The sequence below is a fragment of the Orbicella franksi genome, chromosome 6, assembly GCF_964199315.1.
Source record: "Orbicella franksi chromosome 6, jaOrbFran1.1, whole genome shotgun sequence".
In the NCBI taxonomy this organism is placed as follows: Eukaryota; Metazoa; Cnidaria; class Anthozoa; order Scleractinia; family Merulinidae; genus Orbicella; species Orbicella franksi.
This window is the reverse complement of record NC_138150.1, coordinates 6,698,058-6,704,915: the sequence shown is the minus strand read 5'-3', so window position 1 is coordinate 6,704,915 and position 6,858 is coordinate 6,698,058.

Genomic DNA, 6,858 nt, shown 5'->3' with positions numbered 1-6,858 from the left:
TCGCAAAACAAACAAACAAACAAACAAAATGACACGAAATGACCATTGACAAACACGGCCGGATTACGACCTCCGGCGTGTGTGTGTTTTTTTGAAAATTCACAAATACATAGCTAGTTCACCAGTTCGAAGCCTCAACAATCTTAATCGCTTCGTTGTAGGACGTAGGTTTCGTTTACTATTCGGTAAGAAAAATCTCTATTTCGAGGACAAAAAACGCGATGCGTTTAATTTGCCGTATAAATTTCCTCACCTTTATACACCTATCAATGTTAAGCCGCTGGGAAGGGGGAGGCCGGGCATAGGCGGGGGTTTTGACGTAACAAGTCTGCCCGTGGTTGGGACTTTTGATCATTCGCCGAGCCCCGGGGGGTCGGAACTTTTGACTTCAACCGTTAGTAGACTGAGCCCTACCGACGCCATCTTGGATATCCGCAATATCCGCCATCTTGGATGACCGAGAATGACTGGAAACAAACTGTACAGAATTGGAACGAAACAGTGTTCCAGATCGCTGTCCGTGCATGAGATGCTCAGAAGTTTGGTGTTGAACTGAACATTGTTGCTGACATTCTCTAAGCAAGGCCTTTGTTACAGATCTTAGTTTTTCCTTAGTTAAAGGTTAACTCCATTGCTACACATCATTGATTTGTATTTTGAAAGTTGTGTATGGAAACAAATTTCCGAATCCTACATAACGTAAGACTGTTTTTAATTTAAGCTCAAATGAATTGAAATTATGAACCATTTTACGGGATAGTGTTCTGTATTCACCTTCATACATTCACTGAATTTGCAATGCATGTTGTTTCTATGCATGGTTATAATTTTAGTATTAAAACGAAATTGAATTATTGAACTTTACGAGCCTACCATGTGCAGTGTATCATTATGAATTAGTGAATACATTTAAAATCTCGAGTCCTCTCATAGGGCTTTTTTTCATATTTCTCTACATTTCCATCGTTTATGTTTAAAATGTAAGTAATTAAAATGTCACGATGGTCTAGGACATTAGCCGTGATAAGAATTTCCATGTTTTCAGTCTTGTTTAGTGGTATAAGTTTAGGCAGTCGTCACAATTTTAATATAAATTAGGTGACATTTCTATATTAAGCAGACGTTGCATTTTGAAGTTGTCGCTTTGTAGCCTTTTATTTACAACTTTTTGACGTTTAATTATTTTTTTGACAGACCTTTACTATTTTCTAGATAGAGGTGGAGAATTTGCAGTTTTTTTAACAACACTGATATCCCTGGGATGGGGAATTTGCACTCTTTTGACCAAAGTTAATTTCCCTGGGGTCGGGCATTTGAACTGAAAAGATGATCGGAGTTCAAATTCCCCGCCTTTGCGCTCGGAATAGTCAGATGGCTTCCAGCTTATCCCAAATTCGTGTCTTATGCAGTACTTTGACAATGTCAAGCTTTCCTCTAGAGATAGAGAAGAATATACAGGCCATGAAACTCTCTAGGTTTTGACAGTGGCGGAGAACCAGAGATTGAAGAAATCCTCGATGGCTCCCAGGCTTTAGCCTCGCTCAGATCAGCCCACTTCTTTGGTCTTTTTCTCGTTTCTGGTGGAATTTCATCGAGATAGAGGTATTGAATGACGAGGAATACTCTATCCTATGCATCCTGTATTGCTACAGCCTCCAACAACACATTTCCCTTGCATTCTGCAACGATTTTGACACACACTATCGCATGTTCGCATATATTCTTCTCAGAAACAAAACATTGTTATCCCGAAATGGCGTCATAAGCCAACTCGTCCCATTCTCCGCCCTATTCCTCGGTCGTGAACATGGACAAGAAGAATTTTACAAACTTTGAAAATTCATACAAAACTAACGAAAATAGCTACAACGATAATTCTTTCGCAGTGGTGATCAGGAGAAAAGGGAAATTTATATTAGCTAAAAAAAAAATGGGGGGGTTAGTGGCAATTAAAAAAGAAACACTCGAGGGACGTTTTGAGTTAATGTTCTTTAATTTTTTTTTTTTTCTCATAAATTATATATTACTTTGTTCCATGTGCTTGAGACTGTAATGTAACGTGAACCGATAAGACAACCAACGTGATTAGAACCAGTACAGGCATTAACCGGAGGTAAGATCGGTCCATCATATCGCTTTTCCGAGCACGGTCACCTATCTTTTTTGTTGTATTTTTCGAAGCAGTACTTGGTAGGGAGCATTAAAAATATTTAAAAACAAAATCGTTCGAAAACGTTTACTTCTGAGGAATCAGTCACCTTAGGAGACTGCAAAAATATTCTGTTTTTTAGCAAAATGGGCCGGTGGCGCTGGACCCCGAGATTAGATCGACCACTGTAGTGTTTACTTGTCAACCAATGTTATGATCTGCAAATTTCGGACAGATAGCGAATAATGTTAATTATGTCACTTAATAAATCAAACAACAAGAGTAGAATAGTAGGATTTTTTTAAAAACAAACGGGTCCCAGATTGGAACGCAAACGCAATTTCTTCCTCGGCTAATTCAATTCAAGAAATTCCGGGTTCTCTAGGTGAGTTTGAGCATATTGTGTAGGTACAAATTTTCTACACAGCTAGAAGAGCTGAGATGACGTCACGTAGTTTGTAGTTTATAGAATTTATGGTATTTCCACTTGACTTTATTTGTCAATGATTCAATTGCCATAAGCCATAGAGGATTGGTTAAGTGTGTCTCTAAAACGGCCACTGTATTGTTGGTTTTCAGTGAAATTAATAACTGGGTCATCTTGTGGAAATAATTAAGTGTTAAAATCATTTCTCGGAGCACTGCAGTCACGTTCTCTATCAGGGATGTCGTGGGTGTTGCAATGCAAGTGAAATATATATATAGATATATATTTATACTTACTTAAACAACACCAAAAAAAAAACATTTTCCATTATTTCATCCACACGACGTTTCAAAAATTGCTTTCATTGGATTGTTGGAAACGAATATTTATTCGAGAGTGACTATCCGCGTCACGCAATTGTTTCATTCATTTTCGCAACCTCGTTCCCAGGATCTTTTCCCTGGCTTAGGGGTGGGGCGTGGGAACGAGGTTGTCATTTTCGGTCAGCGGTCAGCGAGAAAGATGGCGGTGAATTTTGGGCCTTGTGCATTTGTGCTTCAGTTTTCTTACTGACCTGTATTTCATTTCTATTTAATACTGATGTTAACTGGCTGCCTGGCTCCGCTAGCCCTTATGGTTATTCCAGGCAGCTAGTGCTCTAATTTTTACTTTTAACATTTTCATTACAAATAAAGTTTAGATTAGATTAGATTGGATTCTAACGACGGATTTTGGGCGAAATCTTTGAGAAACACAGGTCAAGGCGGGCGACTTAAGACCATTTTCCCAGAGAAATTTTTTAATATCCTAACAGGTGGGTGTGTATATAATGCGTAGAAAGTGTTTTTATGGTATTTAAAGTTATAGCCCATAAAGGAATATGGCGATGTTTTGAAGCTATAATTCGCTTGCAACACATTTTAAAATTTTGAGTGACTGTTTGATCTCGTTTCGGGCTCAAAACTAACTTCAACTTACTTTATTTTTCGCTCAGTCATACCACGAAGACCTGAATTGAATATAAAATCCACTGAAAGATTCTCAAGTAGCTGTTGTACAGAGCGCGAAGCAATCAAATATTCAAAACATTTAGCAACACCGAAAGTAGATCTTGAGCCTAATCGGGGCGAAATCGTTTTTGACATATTTCTACCAAAGAAAGCTATATTAGCAGAAATTAACTATGGTCCGTTTCTATTCTTACCAGGACCTATCTATGAACAAAATACAAGCGAAACCCGTAGAAAGTGTTCTATGGCATTTAAAGTTATAGAAAAATATGGCGATGTTTTAGTGCTATAGTTCGTTTGCAACACATTGTAATATTTTGCGTTTCTGTTCGATCTCGTTTCGAGCTCAGTCATATCATGAAGACCTGAGCTGGATATAAAAACCATTGAAAGACTCTCAAGTAGCTGTTGTGCGGCGTGCGAAACAATCAAATATTCAGAAAATTCAGCAAAACCGAAAGTAGATTTTGAGCCTAACGGGGGCGAAATCGTTTTTGACATATTTCTACCAAAGAAAGCTGTATTAGCAGAAATTAACTATGGTCCGCTTCTATTCTTACTAGGACGTATCTATGAACAGAATACAAGCGAAATCAACTTTTCGACTCGTGCCATTGACAGGCGATTTAGGTCGATTTTTATAGGCATTCACTCTCAAGGTCATTCCCCAGTACTGTATTGCGCATCTCTACTGCGCATAATTTCACTCGTGATTAGCGCGGTCGTATTAAAAAATGGCGGCTTTTTCTTTACGGCTGGACCTCGCCATAGAGGTAAATCGTCATTTTCTCGCAAACGAGTATGGTGACCTATCATGTTTTTCTGTTGGTTTGAACTGAGTAATAAATTTCTCTGCGTAAAGTAAATATGGACTAATTCTCAGTGTAGAACAAAAAACAATCGTCGGAAACGTAAATTTAGCAAGGATTCGTGACTACATGATGGCATTATCGGACAATCTAGTCCACTCGTGACTACAACCGACGAAAACCGTTTGCTCAGAGAGAGAAATGGCCAGCTGCGATATATGTTACTACCTAACCGCGTCTAGTGAAAGCGAAGAACATGTTATCCGGGAACATTTTGCTTTTGAGGACTTGGAGAACATACACCCGCGGCAATCCTATTTCTTTGCCAATATAATAACCCCCTGGGAACTGTTCTACGTTGTACAGAATATCCCACGATGTCAGCTGGGTCAAATTGGCTGGAGCTACAGTCGATTCCTGTATACCACCCAGTTCGATTTTGATGTTGGCGTTTACCCTGTACAAGGTCCTGGATGTACAACCAACCGAGTGAAGATAGTGTGTGATTGTGCACTGTGCCCAGGCTGCGACATCCACGTACCTGCAGATATTGTAACGATATATCCTTGGGATGAATATTACGCGCAGTATGGGTGGTCCTGAAGAATTCCCGCCAAAAGAAAACAAAAACTCTGAAGGAAAATCCCTTCAGCAGCAACACTTCTTAATACGATACAAGACAACTTTTTAGCTAATTTATGATCGTCCTAGTTTCTTAACTTTGTATTTTTGCTAACGTTAGTTTGTGCCTAAGCTTTTTATTACTGCACTTAAATTGTACTGACCACTGAAGAATGACGACAAGACTAAGAACTACAACGTTGCGAAGCTGTGCACCATGTTTACTATATTTAGCTACACGAGGAAAGTTCTGTATACAATAAACGATTCCCTATTATTTGAATTAGAATGACTTCTGAAACTGTAGGGAAACACTATCTTTAATTTGATTTCAACACCTTTCTGTGTCTGTTGGTTCACGTTCTTTCATTCGACCACACATAAAAATACACAGTTATGTTATCAACTTTAATAAAAGATGGAATGGCTTAGGTTCTGTTTAACAACTATGTCTAATCATGAGCAACAAGTGGTAGAGTCAAGTCAACTTTTTAGGGTAGCCCTTAGTGCAGAAAGATTGAACTTTTTGCTTCTCTGTCTCTCCCTCCCCTGAGAGACTGATGCAAAGGATCCGAAATCTGATTTTGCTTTCTTCTAAGACATTTCCGTTATTCACTCCCCAATCTGGGCTAACAATGTATGTCTAGATTTTTGATAAAGGTGTCAAAATGGTGCAAAACTCTTTCTCTTGACTGCCAGCGGTCGCAGGCAGTCAGGCCAGTGCGGTGCTTCAAAACCCAGGGGGTTTCCGTAAAGGAGGGTTGTGGCAGAGATCCCAGGGTGCTGGTTCCAAGCCAGCCCCAAGGGCCTTAACCCAGGAGGGTGGAATGGGTAACAGAGTGAGGCACTTTTGGCTTTAAAACTGACGATTTTCTTTGCAGGGCAGCCTTCGCGGACCCTGCTGTGCAGGCTTAGGGACGAGTAGCGAGCCAGCCACACATAAGCAAGGTGGGTGAGTAGGCTGTGAAGTGATAGACTGCATGTGATAAATTTATTGAAATGCCTTTGTATTTCCTGCAAAAGTGGCAGGCCCGTTGTGTTGAAATTGACACGGTTTTCAGAAATCCAGGCATATATAATATAAAGGCAAAAGTGTAGCAAGATATAGAGATTAGAGACCTTAAAGTTTAACTAGGGTTAACACAGTTTATCGAAGTTTTACTTTTTATTCTCTTTTATAAAATTTGTTTTCACTGTCTATGTTTTGAGGAGTTAATTAAACGGCCCGGCCTAGATCAACCAATTTTAGGCAATTTCACCACACATTAACTGGTCATGTCCGTTATTAACTGAAATATCAAAATAACGGATGAAGTCAGAGATTAGCAAAATTGAAGACTTGTAAAAAGTATTATCATATAAGTACTAAGATTTCTAATTGCAAAGTCACCGAATGAAAATCGCCTCTCTTTGAACTGGAATAACCTAACATACTGTACGGCCTAGCCTCTAACTTTAAACATCAAAGTCAAAACTGAAGGACATAAAATAACTAGAGATGTCAAAATTCTCACTAGGGCCCTGGGGCTCAATTTCAGTACGAAGTTCTTAAAAGTCAAGATGCATTCTAAACGTTGTTCCCTAGCAGTAGGCTTTTGTATTCGAGCAATACTTACGAGTCATCTTAAGGCGGGGTTCCACCTGAATTTAAGAGAAATTTTAGGAAGTTTTGAAGAGAGATTAACTGGAAAAAAAATAGTTTTGGAATACCACCAGACAGTTGACTGCCACCAAAAGGGTACCCCAGGTTGGTGGACAACTGTTTGGTGTACATCTACCAATTTTACACTTCAAATTCTAATTTTAAAACAACATCAAATCTTCCAAATTTCCTATTTCCAT